This window comes from Adiantum capillus-veneris, chromosome 15 (assembly GCF_014529385.1).
Source record: "Adiantum capillus-veneris isolate H3 chromosome 15, ASM1452938v2, whole genome shotgun sequence".
Classification (NCBI taxonomy): Eukaryota; Viridiplantae; Streptophyta; class Polypodiopsida; order Polypodiales; family Pteridaceae; genus Adiantum; species Adiantum capillus-veneris.
In genome coordinates, this window is record NC_140945.1 from 35,537,480 (window position 1) to 35,560,255 (window position 22,776).

The following is a 22,776-nucleotide window of genomic DNA, read 5'->3' on the forward strand; positions in this document are numbered from 1 at the left end:
AAGGGGACAAAAATGAAATGAATGCATGGGCATGAAGTGCTCACTTTGTGGAGCATGTCGGTCTTTTTAGATCGGAGTTTTAGTTGCCAAGATATTGGCCGTTGAAGATTCACCGGGGGCTAGTTTCGTACCAGGTTGGTCGCCTCGATCGGGGTGCCATCTAGGAGTTCTGGGCTTCAACCATGTCCTAGAATATCATGCAGTTAGTAGAGTAGTAAGTGCTTGATGAGATGTCAGCTAAAAGGGGTCCTGTCGTGCTTGGCAGTATCTTAGCCGATATGAATGCCAAATGTATTGTGACATGCAATGCTTTGGTTGATATGTTGTGCCTGGCAAAAATCTCATTTATTGGAGATCGCTGATAGCAAGAAATGCCCAACACGGCTATGGCTTAAGCAGTTGCAAAGTCGAGGGTCTCTCTCAAAATGCAATCACCTATACTAGCATCTTGAAGCATGTGGCATTATATGAGATGATGATATGGGCAGTAGAATTCATGATGACATTGTCAGTCGCGGCTAGGGGCTATTGAAAAAGTAATCATTTCTTTGGCCGATGTGTATACCTAATGTGGTGCCCATAATTAGGAGGCGATTTGATTAAAATGTGACCACCAAGGGCCTTTAACCCAAAGGGTCGCCCAAGGGGGTAGGGCCACTGGCCGCCCAAAATATGGCAACAAGGTCGCCCTTAACAACTAAAAAAAAAAGGGGCTTTAATGTGAATGGAAAAAGGGGAAAAGGCCATGGTGTATAGGCAGTGAACACGAGAGCAAGGGAGGGAAAATGTGTTCATAGCCCGCAGTACAGAGCTCGGATGCTGTCAGCCATGAAACAAAAATTGATTATCTTGCCAGGGCGCTTCCATTCGGCATCAATGGTGCCACTTTTTGTGCAGGTCACATGCAAGGCTACCACATTAGCAAGCGGGTTGTCACTCTGCCATGACAAGCTAAGGAGGATTTTTGAAAAAGGCCAAATATAGGGAAGTTCTTGAGCAAGGCATGGACGGGCAACACAAGAAAGAGGGGGCTTAGCGTAAGAAAAAGAAGGGCCCCAAGGGTTGAAAAGCAGGGAACGGCATAAGCAAGTCTCTTCGAGCAAAGGAAGATAAGTAGGGCAATCTCTCTCTCTCTCTCTCTCTCTCTCTCTCTCTCTGTGTGTGTCTCTCCCTCTCTCTGTCTCTCCCTCTCTCGTGCTTGAGCAAGCAAGGCTCTCGAAGGAAGAGATAACCAAGGAGGAGAAGTTGCATAAAAGATACAAGGGAGCTCGCAGGCAAGAAGGGAGTCGAGTTCAGTAAGAAAAAAAAGACGGGAGTCAACAACGATAACCAAAGACATAAAGCAGAAGAAAATTGATTCAGGAAAATTGACACATAAGGATTTTTGTTCATCAACGATAGCTTAGGTTTATTTAATCTTTTTGATGAATCACGGAGCCGTTAACGGCCCGGGGAAAACTGTAAAGGGAGATTAAAATCCTAAACCATCACTTGCATTAATTAACGGTGTCGTTAATGGCACTGCTTCATAATTGTGTGTCACTTTTGTTGATGTTACTAGTTTCCAAGAAATTTTTGTGCGTCGGTAGCATTACCAAGTAAGTACTATTTTGTGCGGTGCAACAACTCTTGGCTCTCACTTTTTCCACAGTCAACAGCCTGATGTTGATCTGGCATGCTGACTTGGCTCCCATTTCAAACCCATATCCCCCGTCACCGATGAACCCGATGCGAAACCGAGCCGGGGTGGGAAAATAGTTGAAGACTATGTCTACACCGCAAGAGGCAGCCGTGTGCTGTGTACTGTAGCAGCAGTGTGCTTTGTACTGTAGCAGTAAACAGGCTGCGCAAAAACAACATAATCTGCAAGAGTGGATTCGTAAAGCTCAACAAAATGTTATAGAGAGGTTGCAGCGGTTTGAAGGCCGAGATATTTCAAAGTTTTGCAATCTTTATGAGAAGTCTATGGAAGATAATGGAATTGAAGACCAGGGTTTAGCGGAAGGATTTCATCTGATTGCAGTGTCGGAACTTAGGCCCGGATTAAAGAAATTCAAGCGGCTCAAGGACCAAATTGGCAAGACTTCAAGAAGGCACTGCAAGAGGAATATTTTTTGGAAGATTCTCAACAGAGGGTGACCAAACAGAGTTTTATGAAGTGGGTGCAAAAGAAGAGTAAAAATTTATCTGCACGAGAACTGTTACGAGAATTTGAGAAGAAGTTTGATCAGTTGTCATCAGCAGAACAACATTCTTTGAAGGATGAGAAGGTGGAATTGTTTATTCAAGCTGCTGATCCACGACTTCAAAAGAATTTGGTGCAATTATTGGAGGACCCGGTAGGAGAACTAGGGTTGTGGAAAATAGTCGCTGAATCGGTGAATATGATTGTAAAACGACAGAAGCGAGTTGACAAGCAGATCATGGTTGAGGTAATAGATGATGGTGAAGAAGAGATTATAGAGAAATCACCCTCGACAAACCCAAGGTGGAGGGGCCTATTCTCGATGATTTGGTAAAAGGTGTTCAAGAGCTAAATTTAAATTTCAAAACTGTTAAATTTGAAGGGTTAGCTGCAAAAGCATCTACTTCCAAACCTAAGTAGCATCAGCCACCACGTAAAAATTGGGATAATCGATGCATGTGGTGCGATAGTGAAGACCATAGGTATGTGAACAAGAAGAATGTGGTTTTCTGGAAAGACAAGAAGATTCATCTCAAGGCAACAGGAGAGATGTTCCACTTAAACTTTGGCAGGGGTAGCATGAAGAAGCTAGTGGAAGAAATACAGCATAATGTTGCTCTTGTGGAAGCAACTACATATGGACTGCAAGTTTGCTGTAAGGGAGATGAAGAAGGTACATGTGCAAAGGGCCAATTGTGGCCGTATGCTTTAAAGATAGCAGAAGAAGGTAAGGTAACATATGGGAAGTTGCGACAAGTAGGGAATTCAATTCGGGAAACTGCTGGGTGGACTGATCCAATAGATTTGCTTTCAGTATATGCATATATTGCTAAAGCTGAAGCCAATGAAGCTATGGTGAAGGAGAAGCAAAAAAGGGATGAAGAGGTTGCTGGGACATCAAAAAGGCCAACGAGATCCAATAGTAAGAAATAAGAAGGGCCTACTCTTAAGCCTGTTCCTGAAGTGGTTATGGAGGAGGCTCCGAAGGACAAAAATCAAGGTAAGCCTAAGGGACCCTCATATAAACTTAAATCTGATATTGAATTGGCTACAGATCTAAAGAAGGTTTTTGAAGAGCGTGTCCTGAACAATAAAGTGGATCTCACATTGGGGGATATCTTGGGAATGGCCAAGTGCGAGTTCCATGAGGAGATCATTGACATTATAAAAAGGAAGCGATAGATACCACGTGAGCAAGAGCCAGAATTAATTAAGAGCCAAGTGGTTCGACACATTGAAGCAATTTTGGATGATTATGAAGAATATTTAGCAGATCTTAAAGAAGAAGAGTCAAAGCCTAGGGTGGTTTCAAACCCGATTGTGTCAAGGTAAGAAACATGCATTTTAATGACGGGAAAGACAATGAAACTATACCCAAGAGTCATTTTTCAAGGACTCATTGGGCAAGAGCAATGATTGAAACTGTGGTAAAGCTTTGCGACATTGAGGAGCCGGTCTTAGCCCTTATAGACCATGGTTTAGAAATCAATCTAATGGCAAAGAATTTGCACTAGAAGGGGAAGTGGCCTATTGATGTAGACCACATGTGCTAGATTTGAGCTGCCAACATGCTTCAAGGCAATCTTTACGGTGCATGTGCAAATGTCAAGGTAGCTAATGGGGATGTCTGTGATGAGCAAAACTTCTTTATACTGGAGCATTCCTCCTATCCACTGATTTTAGGTCAACCCTACATGACTGCTGTGCAAATGGAAACCAAGGTGCTAGATGATGGCTCGGCCTATGCCAGGGTACGTAGTCAAGATGGTAAGAAAGCGGTTCAATTTTTGACTGTATGTGTTGACCAAGCTAAGAATAAAGACAATTTACGTGATCGTCCAATGCCAAAGATACGCAAAGAGTTCAAAGAACACAGGTTTTCTCAGTATTTTCTTGGGGTGCCACTATAAAGTGGTACTATGGTGGCACAAGCGAGGAGAAGTTCTCGCAAAGAGAGGCCTTCTTTTTGGAATTTTTGGGATTGACATCTGAGGGTTCAAATATCTTACAAAAAATGTAATGATTTACCTAAATGGGAGAAACAATATGTTTCAAGTATTTAAAGTGAATTGCAGGGATGTGATGTGCTTGAACCAGATGATGTGATTTCAGGAATCTTTGAAGAGATTTCTTATGTTGACACTATGTCAGATCTTGAGGATATCAAGAAAAATAAATTACAAAGTGGAACTGAAGTTGTTAAAGTGCACTCAATGGACATGTATGAAGAACTAGACATATACAAGACACTTATGCATATTGAGGATGACTTGGGTAAAGTAGTTGAAGCACATGTAGAGACAAAGTACAAGACAGCTGTAAAGAAAGTGAGACCAATGGCTACACCTCTACGAAAAGGAAGTGATGGGGTGATTAAAGAAGCTTCTCGACAACCTATGCTCAGGAATCCAAAGAACGTTGGGCATAAATTTACCAAGGAGACAATGTAGCAGCTGAAGGTTGGAGAATATGGTTTCCTCAACGAAGAGGAAATCGAGTGCTTTCAAGGTATGCTCAAAAAACACGGTAAAGATTTGCATGTGGTAGTTTGGCAAGAAATTTAGTCTTTGATAGAAGAGATGTAGCACCTCCGAGGATGGCTACTTTGATAGATCATAGGTAATTTTGGTGATGGTGTTGCCCGTGGACATTTGACTTGAGTCGGTGGCTTTGGACGGCGCAAACACTTCGAGGCAGGCTAGGAGGGTCTTGCATATTTTTCTAATCATCACATAGATCAAGTTAGGAGAGCCAGTGAAAATCTTAATGGTGCCCTTCAGGCTTTTCATCATATGAGAGACAACTTATTCTCTCTCCCTCCTTGGGTGGTGGCATTGATGGGTAATTGAGCCAGGTAGGATGCCTCTTCGAAAGCCTGGCATGATTTTCCCATGAGAATAATCAAGGTACTTGACAAAACAAAGTGTCATCCCTTATGTTTTTGGGGGCTTCCACCAAGTACTTCAGAAATCCGGGGTACTTAAGAAGCCACCCTTTTCTCCATTTTGGCTAGGAGTCCACAATCATCTTTGTAGCTTCTGGGTCTTAGACATCCCCTTCGTACACTGGCTCCATTCCTTCAGCTTCAATTATTTTCTTTATTGTAAGGATTTTCTTTTGAGCCAAGTGAGATTACATGTGTGGATCCAAGTGTTGTTTCACCTATGGTTATGTTCACTGTTCCTCACATGCCATGGAGATTACGTCCAATTCCAGTTCCTAAAGCTCACTTGCCAAAACTTATCAATTTGCTTAATTGAGAAGATACAAATGGGAATTTTGGAACCATCGGGTGCACCATACTCCAATTGCTGGTTCACTATTCCAAAGAAAAATGTTACTTTTAAGGTTCATACAGGACATGCAGACGGCTAACAAGGTAACAATCCGCAATGTGGGTACTGCCCCAATTATGGATGAATTTGCTGAGGCCTTTGTAGGTAGGTCAATTGACTCTATGGGTGATCTTTACTCTGGATATGATCAATTTCAGTTAGCTTTGGAGAGCAAGGATCTTACTACAATGTGCACACATCTTGGGTTGGTAAGGATGTGCACTCTGCCACACGGTGCTACTAATTTTGTAGCTCATATGATGAACGTCATGAATAAGGTATTAAGGGAATTTATCCCTCATGTTACTATGTCTTTCGTTGATGATCTACCAATTAAAGCATGCGATGAAGGCTTGAAAGATGAGGTAAAATATCAAAGGGGGTGCCAGCAATCTGATGCTCAACATATTGCTGAGTGTGATGCTATTTTGTCCAGGTTTGAAGAACTTAACACTTTCAAGGCAAAAAACAACTTTTGGTGCTAAAGCGATTCTAATTGTGGGGCATATGTGTAGTCCAGAAAGTAGAAGGCCAAGTCTGGCTAAAGTTGAAGCTATTCAAAAGATGAAGGAAACGCGCTCTTTGGTTACCGAAGTTGGTCGGTTTCTAGGTGCATGTGTATTTTATCTTATTTGGATGCCACATTTTTCTCATGTTGCAGAAGTGCTTTATCAATTGCTAAGGAAAGGAAAGAGGTTTGTTCGGGAAGAAGTCCATACAAAGGCTATCATGAAGCTAAAGGAAATGATTCTCAAGGTTCCTACCTTGAGGAAGGTTGATTACAAATGTGGAAGGCCTTTAATCTTAACAGTCGACATTAGCCCGACAAGATGATGATGGAGGACATAGATATGTAGTTCTCTTTGGAGAAAAGGTGCTCAATGCTCGTCGACGAGGCTACCCACAGGTTAAGAGAGAACTTTGGGGTGTTGCTACTACTCTAAGGTTTGATAAAGAATATTTTATTGGAGCTTCAGTCGTGGTAGAGACAGATTGCTTACCATTGATAGGGATGATTGCCAACTACTCTACTCCCGACATTGCCATGCTACAATACCATCAATTTTGTCATATTGCAGGTAGAGATAATCCTATTGCAGATATGTTATCAAGGGCTAGATTTGAAGATGAAGAAGAGATGCTTACCACGACTAATGATGTTGGCTTGAAGTTCTAAACATCTTCTTATCTACATGCAAATTGTGGTGATATTGCTCATAGTTTTGAGGTATTTTATGATGGAGAATGGCTTTTGATCGGTCGCTACCTTAGCACTCTTACTAAGTATGAAGGGTGGACGGATCAAGAGTATAAAAGAATCAGAAAGAAGGCTTATGGCTATTTTTTGAAGGATGGACATTTATGGAAGCAACCAAAGCACCCAAGAGAAGTGCCAAAACGGGTTGCTTGTGATAAAGCAACTCAACAGCAGGTTATCAAATAATTTCATGAAAGTATATGGGCTGGACATAGAGGAGTCTCGGAAAATTTTGTCAAGATTAAGGATCGTTACTGATGGAAAGGTATGTATAAAGATGTATCTCAGTTTGTGGAGACATCCTTAGTATGCCGACAGTATTCTAATGTGCAACATTAAGATGGATTGCATCCCACTTATCCACTGGCTATGCACTACAAGTGGGTGGTGGATCTTATTACAATCCCAGTAGGAGTGTGGCATATGAGGTATATTGTTCTTGCTAGAGAAGATCTTACTAACCAGGTTGAAGGTAGAGCTTTGTGTACCAAAGCTACCAGTTCAATATGCAAGTTCTTGCTTGAAGATGTGATTTCCAGGTATGGATGTGTTGGTAAAATTACTGCTGGCAGAGGAGAGTTGGACGCAGATGAAGCTTGAGATTTCTTTGCTTGCTTGAGCATTAAATTGGCTCTCATCACATCATACAATCTAGAGGGTAATCATAAAAGTGAAAGAGGGCATCCGCCTATTGTTAAAGCTTTAGAAAAGGCATGCCAAGGACATATTGGTGATTGGCCTAAACTCCTACCATTTTCTTTATGGGCTGATCAAACTACACATAGTTCTGTTATAGGTTTTATGCCATTTGAGCTAATGTATGGGCAAAAACCCATTATGCCTACGGAGGAAGTGATTATCTCTTGGACCATAATGCCATGGGAAGAAGGTATGTCTACAGAAGGTTTGCTTGCTTTCCGCATTTGCCAACTTGAAAGGCGTCAGGAAGATATTGAAAATGCTAAAGTAAAGCTTAAGGAAGCAATGTTGAAGAATAAAGCAACATTTGATGGTAAGCACAGACTATGACCTCATGTTATTAAAGATGGGAATAGAGTCCTTGTATATGACAGTAGCCTGAAGAACCAGTACACTGCTATGTGGAAGATGGTTTGGACCATATGTAGTACTTCATGTTTATGATAATGCGACGTATAAGTTATGTGAGCTTGGTGGCAGTGAGCTCAAGGTGCCTATCGCAGGAAAAAGAGTTAAGTTGTTTAAGCAATGAGAAGGTGAGATTAATATTGAATATTTCAACACAGATCAGTCTCCTGATATTAATGCTATGTATGCATCAGACGATGAGTCTGATGATGCTCTTGATGATGCTTCTTAAGTGCAATTGGCACAGACTGAAGGCTGTGCAGGTTTAGAGTGGATGGATGTTGTACAGCTCCGCTGCCATGCTAAGAAAAGATACCAAAATAATGCCTGTTAACAAGCCAAGTTTAATGCTAAATGTATGCCAGATGCGGATTTAAAGGGCCAAAAGATGCGTTAATGATGCTAAAAAGGAATATGCTTGAAGTCAGCACAAATGGGAGATTATGGTCTAGAATTGCAGTGCTTGAAGTGCTCTATTGGCCTATCTTTATGGCTTGCCGATTGGAGCTATGATGAAGAAGTTATGGCAGTTTGAAGTTTTGGTCACTTTCAGATCCGTACCGGATTGGGCAACTGTAGATGAGGGGACAAAAATGAAATGAATGCATGGGCCAAAAGTGCTCACTTTGTGGAGCACGTCGGGATTTTCATATCAATGATCCAAGTTCTAGTTGCCAAGATATTGGCCGTTGAAGATTCACCGGGGGCCAGTTTTGTACCAGTTTGGTCACCTTGGTCGGGGTGCCATCTGGGAGTTCTAGGCTTCAACGACGTTCTGGAATATCATGCAGTTAGTAGAGCAGTAAGTGCTTGATGAGATGTCAGCTAAAAGGGGTCCTATCATGCTTGGCAGTATCTTAGCCGATATGAATGTCAACACGTTGTGACATGCAATGCTTTGGTTGATATGTTGTGCCTGGAAAAAATCTCATTTATTGGAGATCGCTGAGAGCAGGAAATGCCCAACACGACTACGGCTTAAGAAGTTGCGAAGTTGAGGGTCTCTCTCGAAATGCAATCACCTATACTAGCATCTTGAAGCATGTGGCATTATACGAGATGCTAATATGGGCAATAGAATTCACGATGACATTGTTAGTCACCTAGGTGTTGCTGAAAAAGTAATCATTGCTTTGGCCGATGTGTATACCTAATGTGGTGCCCATTAGGAGGCGATTTGATTAATGTGACCACCAAGGGCCTTTAACCCAAAGGGTCGCCCAAGGGGGTAGGGCCACTGGCCGCTCAAAATAGGCACCAAGACCGCCCTTAACAACTAAAAAAAAAGGGGCTTTAATGTGAATGGAAAAAGGGGAATTAAAGGCCATGGCATGTAGGCAGTGAACACGAGAGTAGGGGAGGGAATGTGTTCATAGCACGCAGTACACAGCTAGGACACTGTCAGCCACCATGAAACAAAAATTGATTATCTTGCCAGGGTGCTTCTATTCGGCATCAATGGTGCCACTTTTTGTGCAGATCGCATGATAGGCTGCCATGTCAGCAGGTGGGTTGTCACGCCGCCGTGACAAGCTGAGAAGGAGTTTTTTTTAAAGCCAAATATAGGGAAGTTTTTGAGCAAGGCATGGACGGGCAACACAAGAAAGAGGGGGCTTAACGTAAGAAAAGAAGGGCCTCGAGGGTTGAAATGCAGGGAATGACATAAACAAGGAAATCTCTCTCTCTCTCTCTCTCTCTTGTGCTTAAGAAGCAAGGCTCTTGGAGTGAAGGAAGATAAGCAAGGCAATCTCTCTCTCTCTCTCTCTCTCTCTCTCTCTCTCTCTCTCTCTCTCTCTCTCTCTCTCTCTCTCTCTCTGTCTTTCTCTCTCATTCTTGAGCAAGCAAGGCTCTCGGAGGAAGCGATAAGAAAGGAGGAGAAGTTGCATGAAAGATACAAGGGAGCTCGTATGCAAGAAGGGAGTTGAGCTCAGTAAGAAACAAGAGATGGGAGTCGATGACGATAACCAAAGACGTAAAGCGGAAGAAAATCGATTCAAGAAAACCAACACAGAAGGATTTTTCTTCATCAGCGACAACTTAGGTTTAGTTAATCGTTTTGATGAATCACGGAGCCGTTAGGGACTCGGGGAAAACTATAAAGGGAGCTTAAACTCCTAAACCATCACTTGCATTAATTAACGGTGTTGTTCACGACACTAATTCATGATTGTGCATCAATTTCTTCAATGTTAGTAATTTCCAAGCAATTTTCGTGCGTCAATAGGATTACCAAGTAGCTAATAACTACTGTTTCGTGCAGTGCAGCAACTGTTGGCTCTCACTTTTCCCACAGCCAATAGCCGGGTGCTGGGATTTGGCAGTCATTGTTGACTTCAACAATGTACTTGAGTACTTCCATGATAAGCGAACAACAATGCTGCCCCTAGATGTATCGATGTATTTCTTTGCAAAATAACAAGGGATGAGAACATTACCTACTACTTACAGCAAAAGCACACATAGATTTTCTTACTTGCAATGAGTCAGGTACCAGAGGTATTTTTGTGAACCTCTTGCACTAAAAAAAAGTTGGAACATGCTATTAGCAAGTCCCAGACTCAGGCCAAGTGTTGCTATATCGGTTGGCTCAATAAAGCAGCTGCCATGTTAGCAATTGGTTTTTTGAGAACCCTGATCCAAAGCCAATGTTCTTCAAAAAGCTAGAAACTTTTTGGTATCTTTTTCCTAAGTTCAATAATTAAAAAAATAAGTGCTAGATGACTCCTTGTATAAGATGTACTTCAATGATCCTTCTTGCTATGTGCTTCTTCCTGGGTTGGAACAACAAAATAAGAGGTAGTGGGAACATTTCTAAAATAGGATGTAGCCAAATTTGTGTTACAATGGGCTGAGAGTGATGACAGAGAAAAAACTGTTAGTGAGTGTCTATTTGATGTCAAGAAGGAGGCTCTTGCACAATGAAATTGGGATAGTGTGAATTATAAGGTACGATACCAACATGAAATTACCTCTCCGTCCCTCCCAAAAGTGCCTCTCGACCATACTCCAAAAGTCCCATACAAGCGCCCAAAGACGGGAAAATTTCCATAGTATTTATATGTTAACATTGATTCATATCAAATACACTACAAGAGGTTATGTGCACTTGTGACAGCTGTAGCGACGAAAATACAATGGGTTTTTTTACCCCCTGGCGTCGCTAAAAGCGTCACAAGAGAAACGTCGCTATATACGTCTCTAAATAGCGACGCATACAATTCCTAATTTAGTGACACATATAGCGACGCTGCACAACCTTATATAAAGACGCCTATAGCAACGCTTGAGAATTGGGTGGCAGGGCATTCACCGATCAACCATATTGAACATTGTTTCCAAAATAAAGATGCAAAGCTGACAAAGGTATTTTGACAAAAGTGAATTGTCGAAAGTAATACAATGACGAAATTATACACATCATAGGCAAAAATCACTTGATTGTTAAGCTTTGACCAAAATGTAGTAGTTACAACACAATTGTCATTATTGAGCAAATACATCGTTGACCAATAGTTACAAAAATGACATACACACGTCATCTCATTATATATGCTATGACAAAAGAAAACTAGTGCTATCTGGCTACAACTAGATTGACATTGTCTAATCAGATGTCTCATCACGTCCAAGCAGTGTATCTGTCAGATTTCACACAAAAAAATAATAAGACTTTCTGTAAGTATAAACATATAATTACAAAACAATCTATTTTTAGCTTATCAATAAAATACAACAAGTGTAAGAGAGTAAAGTGAAATACTAACCATGCCAAAGCGAGAACTGAGCATGTTCATAAGGGCGTTTAAGCCCTTTCTACCCACATACTCGCGCTCATACAGTGTGGGGTCACGTGTTGTCATCGACCACTATTCAAAACATACAAAGAATACATTATGTTAGAATTTAAAAGTACAATTATCCATAACTACCAAACCTAAAGGGCAATGAAAAAACACTTATAAAATCAGCCTCAGATAATGCCCACCTGCCGCTCCCCAAGTGGTGCGAACTCCCTACATCTACTCGCGCTTTGGTTGCCTCCTTTTGTTGCTTCCACTTGTCAGGATTCTCGTGCACTGCTCGCTTTGCATTCTTCCAATATTCTTTGGCCAGCCAATCTGGCCGGTTTGACCCATGCTTTATTGCCGTTTGCACTTCAAAATGCTTGTGCTTGCAGTATTCGTGCATCCACACCTTCATTAGCTCTTCATCGAAGCGCTCATTTTGACTTGACACAGGAAACTCGTTGTGAGCGGGTTGGAAACACACACAAAGCCTCTATGATAAGCCGACACACACTCTTAGAATAACAAACACACATTATGGGTCACCACTCGGCTTACACAACCCGCATGGCCGAGACACGAAACACACAGATGGAGTGAGAAGAGAAAGATTTTCCACTTGCCCACTCAACACTCACACATACACACTCTCACACACACTATCAATTCAGCTCAAAGGAGGAAAATTGCTGTTGTTTAGACTCAATGAAGCTCAGCCCAACACCAATGGGGCAAATAGTTTACACAGTATTGAGGAAATACACTAGATACAACCACAAAGCTAAGCAAAGGCTTCACTCACTGGAGAAGATTACACAAAAAAACAGCAGAAAATATATGAGAAAATTGGCAAAATGGACAGCACCATTGCATCCGGAACAGCCAAAAACCCCACCCTACAATGTCACAGTGCTCAAATCCGACCTCAGATGAGCTATTTAGGGCCAAAAAATGCTCCAAAATAAGCAAAAACTGAACTGTGGGTATTGCTTCTCTTCTCCACGTTTTTTATGGTCTTTCTCTAAGCTTTTTCAGTTCCCAGACTTATCTTTATTACTTGGTCACCTTTGGCCTTTTAGTTGACCTCAAGTGGACCCCAAACATGCCAAAAAGTGGCCTCGCAGTGCAAAGTTGTCACCCTACTGCATCCATCCGCACACCTGGCCCTCAACTCACTACAAGAGGTTGTGTGCTCTTGTGACGTTGTTAGCGACGGAAATGCACTGGGTTTTTATAACCCCCGGCGTCGCTAAAACCGTCGCTACGAGCGTCGCTACGAGAGCGTCGCTATATGCGTCGCTATGAGCGTCGCTATATAGCGACGCCCATAGCGACGGTCATAGCGACGGTTATAGCGACGTTTACACAGAAGACCATAGGGACGCTCATAGCGACGCTACAGAGCCATAAATAGCGACGGTTATAGCGACGCTCGAGAGAATTTTTTTTTGGTGACAGGGCATTGAATGCCCTGCCACCCATCAACCATATTGTACTTGATTCACTTTTTAAAAAAAGTGCAAGGGTAGATAATAGACCCAAAACAGTCACCCACAAGACGCATTGTTTGCAAAATTGACAATTGTACACATCATAGGCAAAATGAATTGATTGGCAAATGTAATAATGACAATTGTACAACATCATAGGCATAAAGAATTGATTGGCAAAAGGAACTACGGTGACAAATGTAATAATATACATGGTTCAAAAAGACGTATAAAATTCGTCTCATGATACATAAGCTATGAGAAACCCTAAACTAATGCTATCTAGCTACGGCTAAACTGACGTCGTCTAGTCAGACGTCTCATCGCGTCCAAGCGGCGTATCTGTCGGATTCTGCAAAAAAAGACAATAAGATAGCTTTCAGTAAGTATAAACATATAACGACATTTATAAAACAATACAAAAAATAGAAAAGAGTAAACCCTAATACTAACCATGCCGCCGCGAGAACTGAGAATGTCCATCAGGGCGTTTAAGCCCTTCCTGCCTGCGTACTCGCGCTCGTACGGTGTGGGATCACGTCCTGTCATCGACCACTGTCAAAACATACAAAGATTTCATTATGTTAGAATTAAAAAACTCATAAACACTAAACTATCGAACATAAAGAGCAATGCAAAAACACTTACAAAATCGGCCTCAAATGATGCCCATCCACCGCTCCCCAAGTGGTGCGAGCTCCCTGCCTCTACTCGCGCTCTGGCTGCATCCTTTTGTTATTTCCACTTGTCGGGATTCTCGTGCGCTACTTTCTTCGCATTCTTCCAATCTTCTTTGGCCAGCCAATCTGGCCTGTTCCACCCATTCTTGATTGCTTTTTGCACTTCGGAACGCTTGTGTTTGCAGTATTCGCGCATTCGAATCTTCATCAGGTCTTCATTGAAGCGCTGATCCCATATTGGAACGGGAAACTCATCATGAAGTATGCTGATGACTCTGTTTTTTAAATCACTTGGTACTTCACTCCATTTGTTTAGTATGTAGTGTCTAAACAGCTGAGAGCAAAGACCACGCATGCGCGAGATCACCTTCTTGCCGTCATCATCCATGATGATGTCGCCGCTGAAGTCGACGGAGTAAGGCAAGCCCTCTGGCCGGTGACGCGTGAACCTGGGTGTCCCGGCAGGGGTCTCTAACGGCGTGTCGATGGGGGTACGGACGTCAGGTGTCTCCACCGGCGTCTGGGTCCCGAAGCGAGGAGTGTCGAGTGGGGTGGCTCCTGGCGGAGTAGGTAGAGGTGTGTAGCTGCTAGGAACAAGCAGCCGTGCAAAACCTGGCGTAGATGGCGATGCTGTGGCTGGTGTGGGGGCGGGCAAAGAAGGGGAGGGTAAAGAGCCTCGTCGAACACGAGGCAGTGTGGAGGCATCGGTGGCGGAATCCCCACAACAACCGCCACTGCCACCGCCACCACTAGAGCGCCGGTGTCTAGACGAGTGTGAAGCTCGTCTCGTCGACGCCGAAGCTTCGGAGCGCGCCGAATGCTCCGAAAGAGAGAGAGATGCGGATGGAGTAGGAACGCGCGATGATGCGCCAGAGCGATGACGCTCCACGTACCACTGTCTCTGCTGTGGTGACAAAGAAGAAAGAAACTCCTCATCATCCATACCTGCATTACACACACGAATATTTAAACTTAATATTGAATGAATAGAGTAGACAATGACGCAAAGACCATTAAATACAATGACGTAATGACGCATATAAATACAATGACGCAATGAATTGAGTGATAGAAGAGGCAAGTCGAAAACTCAGAATTTTCAATCAAAAGATGTGAGCGCGAGTAGAAAAGAGCGTTATACACCATGGAAGGTACTTAGAGAGCCAGAGCTTTTACAACACGGAGCAAAATTGTTCAAATACAATATTTGTGGCTTTAAGAGATCTCTCTCTCATCCTCGCATAACTCAGCATAACTTCCTATATCTATATAGAGCTCTCCGTTTAAACACATATCCTCTGTTTCATTTTGTAGCTCCTCTGCATGCACCCGCACCCCATATAGAGTAGTACCATCTTGATGCTCGTCTAGCACCACCGCAGCGGCTTCTGATTGAGCATCTTCTCTGATCTCCTCCATTGATGCCGTTGTGATTGGCACATGGTAGCCTTCATACGTCCTTGCACTACGAGGGGCTACCTCTATGACGTACCACCAGTTTGATGTAGACTTTGTAGGATGAAATATTACCTGCTAGAGCCACATAACTTACATGAGAGCTTTCAAGCACATAACTTCTAAAAGGGGGATGTTAACTATTTACATACTTACTTGTTCACAATGCTCGGGTAGTACGAAAGTGTCTCTTAGGTCAGTCCATTTCTTAGTAGAATCCACCTCAAGAAAACCAGACTCTCCTCTACGCACAGTAGCGTTGCGACCCTCCATGATTATCTTGAACCATTGCACGTCGAACAAGTCGACAAAAAATCCTTTGTAATCGATCCTCAAAATCTCTTACAGCGTGCCGAAGTAAGTGAGTTCCGCCACCACAGGATCTGCATCAGAGGAACGTCGTCGACTAGACTGTTCAAATTTTGCCATGATTCCACAATCTTGAGTAAAATGCTTTTGTCGATTCGTTCCACCCTAAAATGTCGACCTTTACACCATGTTGCTGTGTATGAATTATACTACAACGAACAAGGATTATGAGTGGCCGTTCAAACGTTTATAAATAAAGTCACTTGCTAGTCGTACATTGCAAACTTACCTTGGTCGCGCAACCCCGAGAGTACTCCCACTCTTCCTCAGTCCCTTCGTCACCGCATTGTTGTGCGCTTTTCAATTGGTTGTGCAACCATCTTAAGCTCATGAAGGTTGGTAGGCTCTCCAGAACCGTCGGATAGTGCATCGGTGGTTGTCTTCCCCGTCTCCACTCGATTCGTGCCCTTTGTCGCTCTTGCTTTGCATCCTCATATTGTGAAATCCACTTTTGCATCACTGGATTGTGAAGCATGCAAAATCGGTTGATTTTAGCCTCTAGATCTTCCGTCATCTTCTTCTCAACACCGAGATTGCAAATGACAATCCAGATATGTGCTCATCATCTATGGTTCGCCATAGAGTGTCCCGGGCTTTATCAAATCCGTCTAGCCACTCTCCAATGTACACTAGGGACTCTGATACCAACCAACCTTCTGCCATGCTACCCTCCGGACGTGCCTTTTGATGCACATATCCCTTAAGCGTTTTCATGAAACGTTCTAAGAAGAACATCTATCTGGAATGAACTGTGCCAGCTATTTCCACCTCATCAACTATGTGAACAAGAAGATGCACCTGAATGGTTAGCATGGTAGTAGGAAAATGTTTCTCAAACATGCACACAAGCTCCACAGCATTTAGTTTGGCGAATGGTATGGAGTCTACGTTGATCTCCTTTTGTGAGATCCATTGCACCAGCTTTGCAAGTTTGTAGATTGTGTTACAGATGTCGAGAGACAAACATCCCTCAATGGCAACCAGTAAAATAAACTGTAAAGTATGTGCAGCAATGATATTAAAGTCCACATTTTATGCAATGATATTAAAGTCCACTATGAACGTACCTGACACATTTTATGCCAATCGTGTGACTTCAAACCGGTAAGCTTTCCTTCTTTAGTAAAACACGTTTGGAGCGAGTGCATTACGCCAGTGGAGGTCCGCAAAGATCGAATGGTCTCTTTTACTTTGCGTTCTTGGGCTCCTGTGAAAATCCATGGTGATTTAGGGAGTTTTATCGATCCATCAGACGCTGTTTGCGGCCAATATTGCTCCATACGATCCACATTTCTAAGGTCAACTCTGGCTCCCAAAGTATCTTTCTTGCCGGTCAGATGGTCCCATAGTAGATTACCCACATTCTTGAATATGTGCATTGGATCGAGCAAGTGATTGATCATGAGTCGGGGCCAGTATGGTAACTCGTACCATAGAGATAGTCTCTTCATCCCTGGAGGCAATCCGTCATCGCACATCTCCTTCTGCTCTAACCATGCTTGTGCAGACATCCTTGGTGGCTCTCTTCCCAAAAAGCCGTCGCGTAACACATGATTCTCTGGAAGATACGCTTGATGACCTTCATAGATTTGCTTCTTCAGTGAGGGCGCCCTACGTGCATTCAGTCTAGGTCCACATGTGACACATGCTCTGTATCCGCTTGTTTGAAGCCCTGCATGTATACACATGATAATAGATCAACTATGGGAAAAAACAAGATTTACAGTGTCTGAGTGAGGAGTGTCAATAGATCACCTGAGCATTCTGTAAGCCCGGGATAGTCATGCATGGTCCACATTAGAATGCCTCTGATCAAAGCATTCCGTCGTTCTATGTGTCGGCTCATATCCACCACCTCTATGCCAATCCACAATTGTTGTAGCTCTTCCAATAGTGGACGAAGATACACATCCATATTCCCCACTTTATATCGCCCTGGCACAATCAAGCTTAGCCATAGGTGCCCCTTCTTCGTAGTCAACCACGGGGGAATGTTGTAGTTGAGGATGACAACGGGTCATACACTGTAAGATGTTGATCTTTGACCAAATGGATTTACGCCATCCATAGCCAGGCCTAAGCGCAAATTTCGAGCTTCCCTGGCAAAATCCGACCATGTTCCATCTATATGTTTCCAGGCTGCGCAATCTGCAGGAATTCGTAGCACACCATCCGAAGATTTATTCTCCTCATGCCATGATGCTAGGGTGGCCATGGACTTACATTCGAAGAAATGCTTGATGCGAGGAAGCAGAGGAAAATGTCGCAAAACCTTTTGTGGAATTTTTGTCCCGTGGAGATCTACTCGATATCTTTCGGAATCACATTTCGGACACTTCTCCATGTCTATGTATTCCCCTCTGAAAAGAATGCAGTCATTAGGACAAGCGTGGATAGAATTGTAATCCATCTCCAAGTTTTGCAAAATCTTTCTTGCTTCATCTCGGGAATCTGGCATCACATTGTCAGCTGGTAGTATGTGCTCTTTAAGCAATCTACACAACATAAAAATACGATACAGTCGTGTAAAAATATATCAGATCATTATACATTTAGAGTTTTATTAAAGTAAACTAATTGTAATAGATCACCTGAAAAGCGCTGTGACGCTAGTGTCACTCCATCCAAACTTTGCCTGCATGTTGAGAAGAACGAGGAGTGCTTTCAATCTAGAAATACGTGCTCCATTATACAATGGCGTATCGGCTTCACTTTTCATATCATCATAGATAAGCCTTTCTGAATCCATGATCGTCTCGATCATTTCATCAATCTCGGGCTCAAACATTGCCTCGTTGGGAATGTGCTCTGCATGATCATCCCCCGAGCTGTCAGAGGCTACATCTTGTGGCCTCACATATGCTGCTTGACCAAAGCGCCTGCGAACACGTCTATTGGGTTGCAAGATTGCTGCTTGTTGGCCAGCGCCAGAGTCCGACGAGTTATAATTGGCAACAACTCGATCTATAATAGATGGATCGAACTCGCCAAATTTGCGAACGTGTTGCAAAGAAACACGTCTTGTCCGTCGCACAGCATGCTTGCATTGATTACAAGGACATAAGACCCTCGTTGAGAGATAGGTGTTTTGGTTGGACGGTCCCACATCCTCGTCACTACTCATAATGAGGATAAAAATCTTATAACCTGGACAACAAATTTAATATTCTATTGGCATTCTTCGTCTTATCTCTCTCTCTCTCTCTCTCTCTCTCTCTCTCTCTCTCTCTCTCTCTCTCTCTTTACCTCACATTCTCTAGTCATGTCCAATCCCCGCACACCTCGGTCTAGAGGTGCACGGAGATCAGAACCACCGGGTTATAATCTCGTCTTTATTGGTCAATACCTATATTTGTGGGTACAAGAAATCTACAGACCCACGTCTACATGATACTGCATGTAGTGGACAAAACACCTTTGCCTCTTCTCTAGCTGTAGCACTTCACAGCATCTTAACATCTTTTCACAGTAGATCTTTTCACTGTTCGTCTAACTCTAAACCCTAAACCGTAAGTAATTCTTGCGTGGACTCGATCTAACGTAAATAAGCGTAAATCTAAATAAACGTAAATCTAACTAAAAATAAACCTAAATCTAATTTAACGTAAGTCTACATATAACCTAATCTTTAACGTCTTTTGGGATAGTTTCCTACGACGTTAAAACTCTCTTCTTCTTGTATGTGTGTGTGTGTGTGTGTGGGTAAACCTAAATAAACCTAAGTCTAATCTAATATAACATAAATCTAAATCTAACGTAAATTATGTTATATTAAAAACAAAGAACTAACCTAATAGGGATTATAAGAACCTTAAAACTGATTTAACACATAATTTTTCACATAACTCGGCAGGAGTTGGCATTCTCATCAGTAAAGATGTGAGAGTTAAGTTCCGGCGGTGACGCTGCCTCATCTCCATCCACATCTGACGACAGCAATTGGCCCTTTAGACCGTTCTTGCTCTTGTTACTAACTTTGAAGTTGCTGTTGAATGACTAGAGGTTGTCTAGATGGTCATTGTGTCGGGGATGTAGTGACTCTTGCCGCCCTGAAGATCCACCTTCTTCCCTATCTTCTGAAGACATTTCACTAGTACTTTTGGATCGACGGAGCCCACCATGAGTGAAGGCAGCAATACCCTATATTCCATTGAGGGCTTTCTTCACCCGCTTCATGCAGGCATCGCAGTCTATGGAGACCTAAATCTAATCTAATATAACGTAAATCTAAATCTAGCGTAAATAAACGTAAATCTAATTAAAAATAAACCTAAATCTAATCTAATTTAACTTAAATAAACCTAAATCTAATTTAACGTAAGTCTACATCTAACCTAATCTTTAACGTCTTTTAGGATAGTTTCCTACGATGTTATAACTCTCTTCTTCTTGTGTGTGTGCGCGTGTGTGGATGTGTGTGCCAATAAAAAGAGATAAATGGTATAACCTTTCTATCACCCATGCCAAGTATGATAGATTGATTATGCCATTTCCCTCTTGAATAATAGGTCTTGAGTTCAACTCCTCGTCGGCTAGATCTTTAGGTCTTTTAATTTTAATTAGTTTCCTACGACGTTAAATTAGTTTCTCTCTCTTTCTCTCTCAATGTGTGTGTGTTTTTTTGGATCGTATGCATGTTTTCTCTCTCTTTTCCTCTCTCAATGTGTGCGTTTTTTGTTTATGCATGTTCTCTCTCTCTTTTCCTCTCTCAATGCGTGCGTTTTTTGTTTATGCATGCTCTCTCTCTCTTTTCCTCTCTCAATGTGTGTGTGCATTCTTTGTTTATGTATGTGTGTGTGCGCGTTTTTGTTTATGTTTGTACTCTCTCTCTCTCTCTCTCTCTCTCTCTCTCTCTCTCTCTCTCAAAAACACTATGTGTGTGTGTGTGTGTGTATGTGTGTGTGAGAGAGAGAGAGAAAGAGGGGAAGGGAACATGAGAATGAGGAGAGGGAAGGAGCATACCTGGCTCTCCTTCCTCTCCTCGTGTGTGTGTGTGTGTGGAGAAGAAAGAGAGAGAGAGAGAGAGAGAGAGAGAGAGAGAGAGAGAGAGAGAGATGGAGAGCGTTACCTGCTCCTTGCTTGAGGGCGCCGAAAAACTCAGATCTGAGATCTGAGTTTTTGGGCGCGCTCTGTTATTTTTTTAGCCCAGTCGGCGTCGCTGCGACGCTCATAGCGACACCGGGAATTTTTTTTTTCAGCGTCGCTGTGTGAGCGTCGCTAATATGAATAGCCTCTTGTAGTGACTTTTCTCAATAAGGCCATAGATTTGGTCCCGTAACCACATGAAGTAGCCCCAAAAGATGGTCCTCATGATGACCTTTTGCATAATTCATCACAAAAAACCAGCCCCACTGTGTCTTCACTTACCCACGTGCAAGACTTGATCCCATTTGACCTCCTGACGCCACTTGATTCCATCTAAGGCACGTGCTTACCTCATGGCGTGGGCCCGCCGATAGCTTCCTCGAGAATTTTTACGCACCGCAAACTCCTTTTATTATAGAAAAACACACTGATACTTGTGATAATGAAAATCAATGCACTATGTACACCCTGCCCTACTTGTACACATGTGGGCCCCACGTAACCACCTGGCTCTGAAGAATGTGCAATTATTTATTTTATGCACCATGCATGTGTATATACATATGCACAATCCCTTGCTCCAAAAAACTCTAACATAGTTTGACCATCCCCTAGTCTGCTAGATCATTCATGATCAGCAGCAGCAAAAAGAGATATGAGGCTTGCCGCGTCACTAGTCTCCTCATCCCTCACCAACATTACTTGCTCCACAGACGTCTCATCTTGCTCCACCATCATTAACCTGGCATGATATAATTTACGATGCAATCCATTTACCCTTGACTTATGTAGAATCCAATTCAGGTTAGCCAGCTGATATGTACCATTCGGAAAACACTCCACTACCTTGAAAGGGCCTTCCCACTTAATTTGAAACTTCTTTTGGAATGTCTTGTCCAGCTTATTGTTGTAGTGCAAAACCAAGTCATGTTTCTTGATACTCTTACTTTTGAACTTTTCATTTATCTTTGCTAACACCTTATCTTTCATCTGCCCATAATGTTCCAATGCGCTCATCCTATCCAACTGAACCTCTTGTAATTGTAAGAGCCTCTCTTTGAATGCATCACTGGACTGCCCAAGAAACTTTTCTAACATCTTGACTGCAGGCAACTCTACCTCCACAGGCAATAGTGCTTCCTTTCCATATACCAGATGAAATGGAGTAAACCCTGTACCTGTCTTCACCGAAGTACGGTAAGACCATAATGCACTAGGCAATTCCAAGTCCCAATTCTTTCCTTGGTGCTCTATCACTTTCGAAAGAATTTGTAACAACTCACCATTGAATCTTTCATTTAATCCGTTACATTGTGGATAATAAGGAGTGGTATACGTGCCTAATCTTCATCTTCTCGTATAAGAAGTCCAATAGTTTAGCTCTAAATCTTGACCCCTTATCCAAAAGTAGCTCCAATGGCACCCCAAACTTGCAACATACTTCATCATACACAAATTTTGCCACACCTTTGCAGTGATTTGTTTTATTGCTGTAGCCTCTGCCATCTAGAGAGATAGTCCACTGCAACAATCAAAATATAGCTTTTGCCCCTGCTTGTGACAGGTAATGGGCCTATTGCATCAATCCCACACTTTTCAAACACATCAAACGCCATAAATGTTTTTCGTAGCACTGGCTTCAACACCCTCTTCCCAAATGCATGATATCTATTGCAAGACCTACACCAATGGTGAACATCCTTGTGCAAACTAGGCCATACATACCCCTCTTGCAAGATCTTATGCAAGGTGATCTTTAGAGCAAAATGTCCGCACATGCGCCTTCATGATTCTCTTCCAACACTCTGTAAAGCTCCTCCCGCCAAGGTACACGTCTCAACACGAGATCAACCCCTTTCATGTATAAGACATCACCAATCAATTTGTACCTGTATGCTCTATGCACAAAACCATACTTCTTAGACTTTTGAATGTCTTTCGAAATGATTCCTATTAGCAAAAAATCCTCTTCTTGAGCCAAACTTTCCCGGCCATGATAAAGAGGTAAATTGGTCCTCAACACAAAT